We start from the raw sequence: 16,067 nt of genomic DNA on the forward strand, positions 1-16,067 counted from the left end.
GGCTTCAGCATTCATGGATTCAGTCTAGAATGCAAAATTTTTTTTACAAATTGTGTCTGATGAACATGCACAGACTTTTTTCTTTCCATTGTTCCCTACACAATATAGTGTCACAATATTTACACAGCGTTTATATTACATTACATTAAGAATTATCAGCAATCTAGAGACGGTTTGAAGTATATGGGAAGAAATGGATGTGTCATTTGCAAATATCCATTTAAAATAAGGCATCCCAGCATCAGATTTTTGGCATCTACAAATTGGTGTTCGTGAGAAGGTGAAAATAAATGTCGCAGCATTGTTTGTGAGGGAAAAGCATGGCATTCGAAGTACATGCCTATTATCTGACTAGTCCACAGGGGACTTGGTAAAATAAATCATGTACATTATGTACATCAAAGCTGAGCATCCTCTGGAGGATCCGAGTTCTGTCCCCAACTCAAGCAGCTTACAACCTCCTGAAAATCCAGATCCAAGGGATCCTACACTCTCCTCTGGCACATACATGCAAATAAAATAAAATCCTTTTTTTTAAAGGAATAAGAATGATGATTAATTATTACCTAATTGGAAGGGAAAAAGAATGATGCATCATACTGTGGATGTAATTTTGGGTTAAGAAAATATAGACTGACGCCCGGCGGCGGTGGTGGCAGATGCCTTTAATCCCAGTGCTCGGAAGGCAGAGGCAGGTGGATCGCTGTGAGTTCGAGGCCAGCCTGGTCTACAAAGCAAGTCCAGGACAGCCAGAAACCGTCTCAAAAACAAAACAAAACAAAACAAAACAAAACAAAAAACCCAACAACAACAATAACAACAAACAAAAAAAGAAAGAAAGAAAAAGAAAATATGGATTCATATAGATACCTACATACATTACAGCATATCTAATCTGTGTGTATGCAAACACAGCTGTGTAATCTCATAGAAAAGTATTGTTGGAGCCAGAGTTTTTGGTTTTCTTTCTCTCTTTTCTTTTCCTGTCCCCTCACCCCTTTAAAGACAGGGCTTCATGCTGGCCTCAAACTCACCAGGGCAGGAGGATGACCCTGGACTTCTGAGCCCCCTGCCTGCATGCCCCTAGTGTTGGGATCCTTGTTTGTGGGACCGAACCCAGGGCTATGTGCATGCTAGGCCAGCCCTCTACTGTGTCTTCAGCTCCATCTCTGACTTTAAGTTCGCTCCCTCTTGGGCTCCATCTCTCCCAACAGCAGCAGGCTTTCCTAAACACCTAGCAGAAATTGTTTGCAGTTTGGATGGACCTGACTTCAAAGTTCAATCCCCAAGTGTCTCAGTCTAAGCCCGGCTTTGATCTTTGTCCTTAAGCGGAGCAGAAGCCTTAGAACTGCCCCCCACACCTCCCAGGGCTTCTCAGAAATGCAGATTGTTTGCTCTGTCACCTCTCTAGTCTCCTGGCCTTGGGTGAATTGTTGGCTTTCACTGGAAAAGGTTTGTAAGTTGGAGGAAGCAAAACTTTGGAGAGTCCTGAAGGAAAAAACAGAGGACAAAAGGCCAACTTACCTTCAGCTAACATTCTGAGGGGAGTTGGAAAACTAGCCCAGAGACAGAGGTTTGGGCATATTTGCTGAGTTGTTTTGTTTGTTTGTGTGTTGCTTTTTTTTTTTTTTAATTTATAAACCTCCTTAGCTTTTCCCTACATGTTTTTGTTTTCTTCTTCTTTGACAGCAAAACCTATAACAAAAGGGGCTGCTTATCTTGGGGTGCCAAAAGGAAGAGGAGATAAGTGTGGAATACACACACACACACACACACACACACACACACACACATATATATATATATATTTTTTTTTCCAAGACAGGGTTTCTCTGTGTAGCCTTGGCTGTCCTGGACTCCCATTGTAGACCAGGCTGGCCTCGAACTCACAGGGATCCACCTGCCTCTGCCTCCCGAGTGCTGGGATTACAGGCATGCCCGGCTGGAAAACATTCTTTTCTGCAGCTGGTGTAGGACAAAGAATTTCAAGCAGGGCTAGAGGGTAGAGAGTAGACAGTAAAGACACACATAACCTAGAAAGTAGACTCCAAAAGAGATGGCTTGGGCCAAAAGAAAGCTCCTAGGCTAAGGTAGTAAACAATGGCGGTATTTTTGCCGCACCTACGGTGTGCTAGACACTATGCCAGGTACACTGTTGGAGTATTTCCTTTAATCCTTTCAACAGTCTTAAGACATTATTCTTGGGATCTTCAGGGTACCATCTTGGAAACAGAACTGGCAGAAGGAAATTGGCAATGACCAGAAGGAAACTGGCAATGATCGCACAGGCGGGAAGGAGCGGCAGATTCAGGACCCACACTCAAAAGCGACCCAATGTCAACCTAACCCGTCCTTCCATGTGTCTTGGGGTCTGCTTTCTTCAAGCACTCTTGGTAAGCCTGGGTGTTTATTCAAGGTTCAGGCATCTCTTCCTTTCCCAATCTGTTCTTTTGGAGACTATGCCCAGCAGAGCCTCACACACAGATGTCCCTCCTCTAGCAGACACAGGCCTCAGAGAATGAATGTAATGTACCAGCTCCCTTTCCCACTCCCAGCATACAGAACGAACCGAAAGTTATTTACAAAAACATCGTGCCAAACAAGCTCCCCGCTCCGCCCCCCCCCCCCAACACACACCAACACACACACTGATGCTGCGCTAGGAACAGCCAGGGGTCACCAAATGGCGGCCAGATGGTAACTGGCTGCTGTCCCTAACTCCAGGAGCCTGGGGCAAAAGGCACAAGTGGCCCACCTGCTACCCAGGGCCTGTGAACCAGCCACTTTTTACAGAAAGCCAGGGCCTCCACCGGCTTTCCCAACTAGCATGGTCCGTTCCCAGCCTTCCAGGGACTCCAGCAGGCTGGGCTGGGGGGCGGCTAAAGCCCTTCATCTCTCACAACTCCAGGAGCACTGATGGCTGGAGCCTGAGTGGATGCTCGGCCCTGGTGGCCGCGGTTGAGTCCTAACTTAGCAGCTTGGAACGAGCCTGGCTTTAGAATTCCTGCCTTTCTGCTAGTAGAGGGAAGGACCTGCAACGTGTTCCAAAAACAAAGAAGGCAGCGGGGACTTTGGGGAGAGCTCGGTTTCCTCCACTTGCTTTCAGCACCACTCCCCTCCTCCCCCAGATCCCAGAGGCATCAGGTCCCTGGTTATCTCTGGTCCTAAAGCGCAAGGGCCTTTGTCTCCCTCTCTGCCGAGCCACCGGCAACGCGAGGGGCCTACAAACCCTTCTTGACCCTCCCAGCTCTTTGTTATCTCTGAGGGAAGATTACGTTTCCCGGTATAAAGAGACAACTGCCAGGCGCCTTCACCCTCCGAGCAGGCCCCAGGGCCCGCGGTTACCCCACCCTGTGGCCTGCGGCGTCCCAGAGCTGCCCCGGGGGTGCCGACTCCAAGATGGGCGAGAGCGGGGCGGGAGTGCCGAGGCCCGGGAGCAACGCTGCTGGGTGGAAAAGCAGGCGCCCGGGCTGGGTCTGGGGACACCACTGCCTCCTCTGGGTTTGTCCTTCTACAGTCCAGCCTTTCTAGCTGTTTCTGAGAAAGCAGGTGGACAGCAAGCACGCTGGCTTCTCATTTTTATTCCCACTCCCCTAAATCTATAGAGGAATCATTTTGAGAGCCTCAACACCAAGTAGGCATGTGGAGCTTTCTTTTTTCTGGTTACAAGAAGGGCATATTTTTCAACTTCTACCTTCTCCATACTCTTCAGAAGGAAATCAAAATAAAAAGGACTAGATTATAAAAAGTATTATATTTATTTAATAAGTGTAATTGTGCACAACACACACATACACACACACACACACGGGAAAGAAGGAAGGAGAGAGAGAGAGAGAGAGAGAGAGAGAGAGAGAGAGAGGGATTGAGCCACATCCCCAGTGCAGTGCTGTATTAAAAATCTCTTATTGCGGGTTGGTGGTGGCTCACGCCTTTAATGCCAGCACTTGGGAGGCAGAGGCAGGTGGATAAATTCCAGGCCAGCCTGATCTACAAAGGGAGTCCAGGACAGCCAGGGCTACATAGAGGAGCCCTGTCTCAAAAAACTAAAGTGGTGGGAGTTGGGGTAGGGGAATGGAGGGGGGTGGGTTGGTGGTGGAGGGGAGGGGAGGCCTCTTGTTTAAAAATGCCTGGTGGTGCAGGCCTGAATCCCTGCTTTGGGAGAGGTTGACATAGACGTGTGATGCTAGCCTGACTACATAGTAAGATCTTGTCTCTAAATAGAGAGCTTTGTCAGAAGAACTGCCGAGGCGAAGTGCAATAGGAACACTTGGGGTTGGCTCTCAGCGGCCAGTTCTTCGTTTTCCACGGCTCACCTTCCCCATCATTACATCAGGTGGTAGGTAGCATGCCTGTTCAGCCAGGTTTCTCACATGCATCCGGTCCCCAAACAACAGGTGTTTATATCTCAAGAAAACTCTTGAGACTGAAGAGACCACTGCCCGAGAACAGTTTTAGCAGCTTGCTGGAGACAAACCACAATGTAGGGTGGGGGGTGGGGTGGGGGTGGGGGGGTAGACAGCTAAAACGATGTTAAATATCAAATCAGTAGATACAGCAGGAGGCAGCAGCATCTCCAGGTGGCTGATCTGTAACTTCTGTGAGAGAATAACTGGGGCCTGACTAGGAGCCGAGGGTCGAAGGGTACAGAGATATACTTAGTAACGACCCTTAAATATTAGCTGGTGTTCATTTTATTCCACAGTCATTTCTGGTCATTATTATTATTATTATTATTATTATTATTATTATTATTATTACTACTGTTGCTGTTGTTCATTTGTTCAGAAAGTACTTACTGAATATTTACTTTTTAGGCACTCAGTAAATGTATTCTCTCTATGGCACCCTCTCCCCAACTTTGAACCCACATCCTTTTGTACATGCTAAGCACAGGACCCACCACTGAACTAAACATGTAGTTTCATTAGGCATGACAGAGGCTTATAAACTGTTGTTTCAGTACCCAAGAGTATCGGGTGATCCCCTTGAGTTTTAAGCTACATACTGATTTATAGGCTACTTTGGATGAAAGCATAAGACTATTTCTAAAAACAAAAACACTCCCCCCTCCCCCAAAAAAACAATAAATGACCTTGAAAGTCAATAAATCAATAAACTCATCAATGGCCTTTCTTCTCCCCCACACTTCACTGGAGATAAACAAATGTGACTCTATCATGGAATTTTACTATTTTGTCACCTAGTGGTCACATAGAAAACTGTCTTAGAAACTCTTGTTTTCCATGTAGAGGGAGCAGTCAGAGAGTTTGGTCTTCAGGCTGTCACAGCTTGCTCTGCTGATGGTTCATTAACGAACAGCTCCCCCTCACTGTCTGATTCTCATGGGGAGACCCGCAGAGACTTGATTTTATCAGATGCATGACATGGCCAAAGTCTTTGAGTGGTGGAAGTATTTTTCACACCTGTGTGGCATACTTCCCACCCTTCCGGTGGTCCCCAATTAGGCATCACATCACAATTACCAGGAACCCTTAGGAGAATTTGCAGAGCTCTCCCCCACCCACCCACCCCCACACCCCTCCCACCCGACCCCCTCCAGTGCTACGTAGCAAATCTAAAGGCATCGCAGCCCAGGCTGTCTTCTCACCTTCTGTGTGACCACTGATGATCCTGAGCCTCTGAGCCTCCACTTGCCTGGTTCTCGGACTACAGGTGCTGGAAATTGAGCTCCGGCAGACTAGGCAAAGACTCTACCAACTGTACTCTTAGCGTGCTTCATAGGGATGTCGGGATTCTTGATAACCAAGTTGGACCAAGAATTTGTATTTTTCAACATTCCCAGAGTGATTCAGGTCCACTGGACTCAGGTCCATTGGATTAAAGAACCACAGATTAACCACCCTGTGGATGGATCTCAACGATTTTCCTTGAGTTTCACAGGATTCTGTGGGGGCTGTGGGTTGACTCTGATTAATTCCTAAGTCCCCAAACAAATCAAGCAAGCAAAGAAAAATACCCCAACTTTCCCCAAAAACAAAACAAATCTCCTTTCCTTACACAACTCACTCCTTGCTTGTTTCCTGAATGGTCCCTGAAACCCGGTGATTTCTGAGGCATTGTAGAACTCGAAGGGTCCGGTCCAGGGTGAACCACAAAACCTAAATTATGTTGCTAAGGAAAGTTGAGATCCAAGGAAAGGATCTGAGGGGGAAGATTGAACCATCCATCAATAAGAACACTTGTGCTTATTGTGAACTCTGTGAGGGTCCTATTTTTTTCTTCCACTTTAGGTGTATTGTTATCTCCCTTTTATAGATGGGAAAACTGAGAGCAGGAAAATCATACCCCACACAGATAACCGCAGACCGAGTTGCCAAGTACAGCCTCAAAAGTATAGTCAGGCTCCCGCCCCTCGTCACCCTCCGCTCTGGTCTCCAAATTGCTGATCTATGCAAGGCCTGAAATTCGGGCGCCCTCCAGGAGATGCTCAAGCCAGACTAGTCTGTAAAGCAGTTCGGCTCCTCCCGGCTTCTCCCGGGCTGCGGCTACAGAACTACAAGGCCCAGCAAGCAACTGCAAGGGGAGGAGAAGGAGGAGGAGGAGGAGGAGGAGGAGGAGAGGGAGAGGAGGAGGTGGGACTAACGCCGGGTAGGAGTGAGAGAGCGAGTCCTCGCGCCTCGCCGGTGCACAGCGCTCTGAGCGCTCCTGCGGGTACCATTGCCGGGCCCTCAGCAGCGGGTGGCGCCGAACGGGAGCAGGAATACCGTGCAGCCGCTGCGTGCAGAGGACCCGGGCTGCGCAGGGAGCTGGGCCGCAACGTCCGGACTGGACGGAGACTGTGCTTAGCGCATTGCGGCGACCTCGCCTTTCCCGGACGCGAGCGCGCGCCGCAGCTGGAAAAGCAGCGGAGACCCAGGACTTTTTTCCAGTTCCAGGGGCGCACCACAACAGGGCTGCAGTCAATGCATGCCGTAGCCCCTGGAGGGGCGATGGAACTCGGGCTGCCAGAAGCGTGAGACGCCGCCGCCGCTGCGTACTGGAGAGCGGGGGGCGCAGGATCTGGGGACCCCCGGCGGCGGACCCGAGCCCTCCCCCCCCCCGCCCCGCCTCCGGGGCACCAGCTTCGGCTCCATTGTTCCCGCCCGGGCTGGAGGCGCCCGGCTCCGAGTGCCGCCTGGAGTCGTGCCTGGGCCGCGGACCTCTCGCGACCCTGCCAGGACCTGAACTGAGCGGAGAGACTAGCGGCCGGAGCGCAAGATACAGACACCCGCCGCGCCTGGGCGAGCTCTCCAGAGGCGGGACCACAGCGCCAAGTGAGGTAAGAGTCCCCGGCGCCGCAGAGCCGGCCGGCTGGGCGTCCGGAGTGGCCCCCGAGCTTCGCCCGCCGCAGCCCGCGCCTCCCTCCTCCGACCGCCCCCCTCCACCTCCACTCCCTCCCCGGCGCCCCTGTCCCTCCTCCCTTGGCCAGCGTCGCCGCCCGCGCCCCCTCCCAGCGCCGGGCCCGCCGCTGCTGCCGGCTGCCCAACTTTTCCGCCAACTCGCGCTCTGAGGCTGGCGAGGCGGCTGCTGCACCCCGAGTCCAGACCCCGACCCTCCCCGCCGAGGAGAAGGCGGCAGAGGCCGTGGGTTCCCGGGCTGGGGAGGAGGGCGGGGGTGGGCTGCGAGGTGGAGGGTGTGTGTGTGTGCGTGTGTGTGTGCGTGTGTGTGTGTGTGTGTGTGCGTGTGTGTGTATGTGTGTGTACATTGGTTCTCTTGAGGATTCACCCCAATTCAGCCGGTGGCTTTGGGCGCAACCCCCCACATCTGGGTTCTTTTCAAGTGTTTTTCTACCTCCGGGCAAGTCTGGGGTCCGGGATGGGGGCTTGAAGAGGAAAGGAAGTGGCGGGGAAGGCGAGCAGCTTGTCTTGGAATAGGTTTGAAGGAGGTGTCGTCACCAAATGGCTGAATCGGCTTTAGCGGAGAGCGAGCAAAAATTCCCCCTTTTCTGAGGGGTGGTGGTGATGTTCTATTTAGTCTCAGACCTAGAGGACTCCTGAAGGGGGTTGGAAAAGAGGAGGGGGCCCGCGGGGTCTGGATCGTTCTGGGAAGTGGGGGAAGGGATGGGAGTTTGTCCGGTGCGGAGCTCTCCGCTGCCCGCTTGTTGCTTCTCTGGCCCAGACCCCATCTCCGGGCTTCCCGCGTCTCCTCCCGTGGTGTCCTCGGCGGGATAAGACAGTCCAGTACCCATAATTTTGGAGGAATTTACTGACTTTTATTTTTTTAATACATGGGGTTTGTAATAGACATTTACGACACCACCCCACCCTACCCTCAGTGGAAGGCAGCTGGACACCTTGGAAGTGCAGGCGGGAGTTCTCTTTTTCTGGGCCTAGAAGCTATTAACTCATTTGCAAAGCATTTCGACGGCGTTTTTTTCTTTTTTCTCCCCCACCCCACCCCCCATTTCCCAGATGTAGCTGCCGCATCTGGTTCCGTTTCACCCTACACGGGTACACCGCAGCCACATTATTAAACATCCTACCCTCCTCCCCCTCCTAAATTAAAACTGAGATTCTTCGACTAGCCTTTACCACCACCACCCCTTAAAATTCCTTGAGACGTGGAGAGGAGGCTTTGGGATTGGAAGAGAGAAGAAAGTTGTGGATCCCAAGTGATTTTTGGATTCTTCCACACTAGGCTCATGGTGGTGGCCGGCGATGGGGAGAGAGGGGTGCTGTGTCCAAGAATCATCTTGGGAGATGCGACCATAGTTCTCTGGACCCAGTTGGGAGCGGCTTGCTTACTAGAGGTGGCCTTTGTCGGCAGGTCTGGGCCAAAATTGGCCCTCACGTGTATTGGAGCCAAAGCATCGCCTCTCCCTTTAATTATAGCAGGAATGTCTGCCCCGTGTGGACAACGTGCTGCGGGTCCACCTATCCTATCCTATTGCCACACGCCCCGGTCCCTTGCGGGGTTCCATCCTCTTAAGTGGGGAGCAGGGTGCGGCGCCTAGTGCTGTGGCAGCCAGAGACACCTTGTGTTTTCAGTTTCCTGGGTTGCAGACTTCAGCTTAAAATGGAGTGTTTTTGCTGTTTAAACAATGACTACAGGGCCAGGCGTGGAATGCCCTTTTTTTCACAATACTTTTTTTTTGGGGGGGGGTGGGGGGTGGGGATGGGCTGGGGGCAGCAAAGCATCCAAAGGGTCTAAAGTTGGAGGCAGGGTGGGGAGAGTGGGTAGGTGCCTCTCACCCTTTCCAGTCTTTTAAATTGAAAACACTTCTCTGGTTTCCTTCTGGGGCGGTAGTTTTGGAGGCTGTAATGAAAGCGCACTTTCTCTAGACATGGTAATTAAGGTGACTGTTTCCTTTGCAGATGTGCTCTGGTCTTCGCACCTCCGGACCAGTGCTTTTTTTGGAATAGTATCTAAATGGTAGAACCCTGAGACCGTTGAGCAGAAAGTGGTGGTTTTCTTTCCTTGGCCAGGCTCCGGGTTTCCTCTCTGGGGCTAAGTAGCAGGGCCCCTGGGACCCGCCATGGTCTAGCCAATTACCCCCTCCATGGGGTGGTGTCTCTTCCTTTCTGTGACCTAAGGCCAGCAAGCTCAACTATTACCCGCCAACTGTGCCAATGGCTTGCCTCCCTCCCTAATGGCTTGTTTATATGTATTTCCCCTGTGGGGACTCTGCTGACCCCAGAGTGCTGGGTGTTTGGGGACTGGGCTGTTGTCTGGGGCTTGGTTCCAGCAGGGTGGTTATGTATTTCATCGGTGATAAGCTCCTTGAAATATGTTGCATTTTACTCTTAGTCATAGCTGAATGTGTCAGCCTTTCAATGAGGGGCAGTGAGTGGATGGAGAGCCAAGTGTATTTCCAATACCGGTTTCAAAGGTATTTTCACACTGGGAGGTGGGAGGGACGCGAGCATCACTTCCTTTGGTTCCAAGGGATATGGTCTTAGGGTGTTGTTTTCCTTGGCCTCGGGCCATGAAGCCCATTGGAAGGTGAAACTGGTACTCTTTGAATAGCAAGTGAAGCAAAGGGAGCATAGGAGCATCAAAGTTATTGTCACCCACCGGCTCCTCACAGGCGTGGATTAGAATACACATAGGCCCCCTGAACGCCAGAGCTAGCTTTCATTGTGGTCGTGTCCAGATGAGAACATTGAATGCAGCATTGCATAGGCAGACCTCAGCCTCGGAGAACAAGACAGTCTGTGGACTTTGCTGGGAGTGATCACTTACTGCTTAGTCGTGACGCTGACCTCATGCAAGACTCTTAAAATAGATTTGTTTGTGTGAACCTGGGGTTTAGCACCTAGCGCCTCTGAAGGTCCTTCCCTACCCCCCCCACCCCCGCCCATGTTTATTTACTTATTATTAAGATTATATTTATTTATGTGTGTGTACATGGATGCCACAGTGCTCCAGTGGAGATCAGATAACAGGTTGCCAGAAATGGTCCTTGAGCTGGAGAGATGGCTCAGCAGTTAAGAGCACTGGCTGCTTTCCCCCGAGGACCTGAGTTGAGGTCCTCACATGCACGTCAGGCAGTTCCATGGGAAATCTACTACCCCAGAAGACACCTGCACTGGCACACACATATAAGTGTAATGGAAAATAAAATCTTTTAAAACAAAAAGAAAGAAAGAAAAAGAATTGGGCTCTCTCCTACCATGTGGATTCAAAGGATCCAACTCAAGTTTAGTGACAAGCCCCTCTCCCCTGTCCCCTCCCTTACTTGCTAACCCCAACGGCCCTTTTCTTGCCTCCAATTTCTGTCATCTCTTTCATCAAAATGGCTGTTGAGGAGCTTCCTGGGAAATCTGGTAACACTTGACATCCCGGATGACATCCAGCCCTCTGGAGGTGGAAACGTAAGGATCGGGAGTTCAGGGTCTTCCTGTGTGCTGAGCTTGAAGCCAGTGTGGGCCTCACGAGGACCCCGTTTCCTCCCTGCAAAGTCTGGGCCTTTGCTGCCGGAGGAAAAGGAGTTAGAATCGACTTTGCCTTCGTCTCTCGTTCCGAAAAGGCCTCACTTACATCGCTTGAGAGGAGTTTCATTTCCTCTTGGGAAGCTCGCCTTCCATTTCTCTTCCCCTGGGCTCTGGAAAACGTCTAAATGCACCCTGGATCCTTAGAAAAGGTGCTGGTGTTTCCAGCCGGATTAAATCCCTCATTTGAGATGGGACATTTGCTTTTCCCCTCATGATTGCATTGTCTTTAAAATACCAGTTCTTTGCTTACTGCCATCCCTCCAGGAAGAAGCCCCATTTGCACCCCTGTGCCCCAGGCCTGGAAATACGTAATGTTCACCTGGGTAAGGGATTCCAAGAATATGGTAACAGATCACTCCTAGGCACTGTCTTCAACAGCTAAACTTCCTATGTTGTTTCACTTGCTATGTTTTTGTTCCTCCGTTGTTGTTTGCTTGTGTGAGTGTTTTGTCTGAATGTATGTATGTGTAGTGCTTGCATTTTCTGAGGAGGTTAGAAGAGGGTGTTAGCTCCCCTGTAACCAAGTTACAGGTGGGTTACGAGTCACCTTGTGTTGTTGGGAGTAAGACCCCAGATCACCTTTCAGAGCAACAAGTGCTCGAAACTGTTGAGCCATCTCTCCAGTGCCTGTTTGTTTGGTTTTTGAGTCCGGTTTTCATGGAGCCCAGGCCGGCCTCAAACTTGAGATGCTCCTGCCTCAGCCTCCTGACTGTGAGCTGATAGAAATGCACCATGCCCCCGTATAGCTATTACTAATTTTTCTATATAAAAGACATATAGATACTTTTCATATATGTGAACACACACACACAAGTTGGTTTTGTTTCAACAATGTTGGGCATTGAACCCAGGGCCTTGCACTTGCTAGGCAACAGTTTTACTACTGAGCTAACCCCAAGCCCTGCTGCCCATCATTTCATACTTTTACAGAGATGTAAAATAAACTTGGCCTTTTTCTTTTAGAGAAACCCACACCCAGAACCGTGGGTGTGTCTTCCTTTCTGAACGCCTGTTTCCTTCTCTTTTATTTTTATTTATTTATTTATTTATTTATTTTTGGTTTTTTGAGACAGGGTTTCTCTGTGTAGCCTTGGCTATCCTGGACTCACTTTGTAGACCAGGCCGGCCTTGAACTCACAACGATCCACCTGCCTTTGCCTCCCAAGTGCTAGGATTAAAGACGTGCGCCACCACTGCCGGGCTCTGTTTCTTTCTCTTAATCCCCATGCTTAAAAACTAATTTTTAAAAAAAGATTTATTTGCTTATATATACAGTGCTCTGTTTGCGTGTAACACCTGCACGCCAGAAGAGGGCACCAGATTTCATTGTAGGTGGTTGGGAGCCACATGTGGTTGCTGGGAATTGAACTGCGGACCTTGGGAAGAGCAGTCAGTGCTCTTAAACTCTGAGCCATCTCTCCAGCCCGCTTAATAAACTGAACCTCTTCATCAGACACACACACAAGCATTGCGTTTCGTTTTTATTTTATTCTTATCTGTACTAATACAGATGTGTCTGTGTGTGAGTATGAACGTGGGCCATAGGACTCAGAACTGAACTCTGGAACCCAGTGATAGTCTTCAGCTGCAGCCGCGAGCTGAGTTCTCCCCAGCCCCACAATTTAGCATTTCTTTTGTACCAGCTACAACTCTGTATGCAAAACTACCCTAGCGTTTAAAAATGCTTATTAAAGTGGTGTGAGGGAACCTCTTCTGTTTAGTGAGTCTTCTTCTTATCCAAAGGGATTTATACTTCTGTATCATAGCCTCAGTTCTAGGACTTAAGTATGTTTAGATTTTTTTTTTCCCTCTGTTGGTATCCAGGCCAGTTAGCATGGGGCTGTGGCTTTTTTTTTCCCGCCCCCCCCCCCCCCGAAAGCCATTCCTTTTTCTTGAAGAATATATACAAGTTGAGAAACCTGGACTCCCAAATGCACATGTCGTGTTGGCAGTTAAAGGGCTTCAGACTGTAAAACATTTGGGATCTCACATTTGGACTTTACTGGCAAAGCCTATCCAGCTATTCTAAAATCCAAACGACTTCTAAATCTGAAACACGGATGGTCCTGCACGTTTCACAGAGAGGGTTCTAGACCTGCATTTGTACTTCTCAGTATGTATGGCCTGCCTTCTTTCGTTCCATTTTAACATAGACACCCCCATTCCTACGTCTGCCTCCACCTCCTATGGTGAGGGCTGAGGGTACTGTGGAAGGCAGTTAGGCACTGATCCTGCCTCCCAGAAGCCCACCGTTCCTTGGTGTCTTAGGGTGTCTGTTGCTGTGACGAAACACCGTGACCAACTTGGGGAGGAAAGGGTTTATTTTATCTAAAGTCAGGCCTAGGAACCTATAGCCCAGGGACTGATGGAGCCACAGAGGGGTGCTGGACACTGTCTTGCTCCCCATGGCTTGCTCAGCCTGCTTTCTTACAGCACCCAGGACCACCAGCCCAAGGGGCAGCACTGACTATATAGTAAGCTGAGCCCTCTCCCGTCAGTCATGAATCAACCAAATACACCACAGGCCACTCTGGGGGATTTTCTCAACTGAGATGACTTTAGTTTGTGTCAGGTTGACATAAAATCAGTGCACTTGGGGGAGAGAAGAGGGTGGGAACATGAGCAGCCGTCCAGGAAGCTGACGGGAACACCCTGGGAGAGGGGCTGGTGATTTACTGGCAAGTCAGAGGGATGGGCGGAGGAGCTAGACGGCGTGTGGAAGAGGCGCTGTGTGAAATGGGGTTCACTGGTTAGGCCGGACCTGACCTAATTGTGAGTAAAAGAGGGATACTTGCACAGACCCCCCCCCAACTACAACGGGAGCCCCCTTAAGTGCCAGGGTGGAAGTATCCTCATTTTAAAAGTATATGAGAAGAAACAGGTGAAATTTACTTTAAACCTATTGGTTTAGAGTTTAAGAACACATTGTATTTATATTATGTTTTATTATTTATATTATGTGATTGATATTTCTAAAATATCATCCTTTTACATGTAATTAATATAAAAAAGCTTGGAAGTGCTATCAGTTGAGCTTAGAGTTTGAAGCATGCTAAAGTCTGTACTGTATCTGGTCCCAATATAAAAAAAAATTGGTAAGATATTTTATATTCCTGCTTTCTGTTTTTCACTTTTAGCACATCCCAGTTGGCATGGGCCATATTTCAATAGCTCAACAGCTGCAGTGTGGCCAGGAGCCACCAGAATTGCCAGTTAGCTCTAGAGTGTTAAGAGTGTGAAGACGGAGGGTGCAAAATACCTGTGGAAAGACGGAAGCTTGTGTCCTGTAGGAGAGCGTTGTCAAAGAGTGATTCACAATCCAAGAGTTTGGGGTCTGGAAAGATGGCTCAGGGGTTATTAAGAGCCTTGGCAATCCGAGTTTGGTTCCCAGCACCCCTACTTGTTGGCTCACAGTCTGTAACTTCAGTTTCAGGGGATCTGATGTTCCCTTCTGGCCTCTGCAGGCACACATGAACAGCCATACAAACAGGCAGAAACACCTACACAGATAAAATAAATAAATCTGGAAATCATTGTTCTGTTTTATTTTTTTCCTTTGGTTTTCGAGACAGGGTTTCTCTGTATATGTAGCCTTGGCTGTCCTGGACTCACTTCCTATACCAGGCTGGTCTCTGCCTCCCAGGAGCTGGGATTAAAGGCGTGGGTTACCAACGCTCGGTGAAAATAATTGCTTTAAATACAAATTTACTATTCTTTCTTCTGTTAGACTAGTGCTGTAGAGTAGGCTCTTCATGGTGCCGCTCACTGGCTCTATGTAACCACCCGAGACGTAGGAGGAACACATGTTCTGGTCTCCTTCAGGTGGGGAGCCAAAGCCAGGGTAAGTAACTGTCCCAAGGTGGCAGTGTCATGAATCAAAGCATTCATTGGCTGCCTTCTGTAGAGAACAGGGAGCTGAAGACCTAGGAGCTGAAGAGATGGCTCGGCTTGCCTCCGTCAGGAAGACCAGAGTTCAGTTCCCAGGACCAACATCAGGTGCTTCTGTAGCCCCAGTAGATATGACAGCCTCTCTTCTGGAGTCTTTGGGCCCCCATACACATGGAACACAATCCCCCTGCCTCCACGCACACATATCATGCACATGTATGCAAATAAAATCCTCAAGAGCATCCTTTTCTCTAGTGGCAGCCATTAGGTGAGCCAAGATGGGTGCACACAAATACATCCAGGAGCTTTGGAGGAGAAAGCGGTCTGACGTCACGCACTTTCTTCTGAGGGTCTGCTGCTGGCAGTACCCGCCAGCTCTCTGTGATGCACAGGGCTCCCCCTCCCACTCGGCCTGATAAGGTTTGAAGGCTGGGATATAAAGCCAAGCAAGCAAGGTTATGTCATTTACAGGATTCTTGTCCACTGTGGTGTTAACCAGTTTAAAAAAAAAAATTTTTTTTAAAGATTTATTTATTTATTATTTATTTTTACATATACAATGCTCTGCCTGCATGTACACCTGCAGGCCAGAAGAAGGCATTATATCACATTATAGATGGTTGTGAGCTACCATGTGGTTTCTGGGAATCGAACTCAGGACCTCTGGAAGAGCAGTCAGTGTTCTTAACCTCTGAGCCATCTCTCCAGCCCCTAACCAGTTAAAATTTGCACAAAGCCTTCAGTCTGTTGCTGAGGAGAGAGCTGGACGCCGCTGTGGGCCTTTGAGAGTCCTGAATTCTTACTCGGTTGGTGAAGACTCCACATATAAATTTTTCGAGGCTATCCTCATCGATGCATTCTATAAAGCTATCAGAAGAAACCCTAACACCACATCAGTCCACAAACACAGAGAGATGTGTGGGCTGACATCTGCTGGCTGCAAGAGCATTGGCCTCGGAAAGAGCCACACGTTCAACCATACTATTGGTGGCTCTTGCCGAGCAGCCTGGAGAAGGCGCAATACTCTCCGTCTCCGTCGTTACTTCCAATTCACGGAATGTTTGTAAGATTCATGCCCAATAAACAATTTAGGACAGAAAAAAAAATCCTTTAGAGGAAGATGAGAAGCTGGCTGGTGGTCCTTATAACTACCCGATGTAGTTAGGACAATTGTTTTAGCCTTCCCACAAGAATGAAAACTGAGGTCGTGTGGTCTCCTCATTGCCTGCCTTTGAAGACCTC

At 49.3% G+C, this 16,067-nt stretch overlaps 1 protein-coding gene across 8 annotated transcripts in view; it reads left to right on the plus strand.

Moving 5' to 3' along the window:
- Positions 1-6,597: 6,597 nt before the first annotated feature.
- FGFR1 (fibroblast growth factor receptor 1) overlaps positions 6,598-16,067 on the plus strand; it is a 59,092-nt gene continuing 49,622 nt past the window's right edge. For 2 of the 8 annotated variants that reach the window (XM_084760278.1, XM_084760280.1), the window contains exon 1: positions 6,598-7,282. The gene's annotated coding sequence lies outside the window, so the exon portion shown is untranslated. The remainder of the gene's footprint in view (positions 7,283-16,067) is intronic. The other 6 variants (XM_084760282.1, XM_084760284.1, XM_084760279.1 and 3 more) reach the window with 3 other exon arrangements.

The sequence above is a fragment of the Acomys minous genome (assembly GCF_964271855.1).
Source record: "Acomys minous genome assembly, chromosome: 15".
Lineage (NCBI taxonomy): Eukaryota > Metazoa > Chordata > Mammalia > Rodentia > Muridae > Acomys > Acomys minous.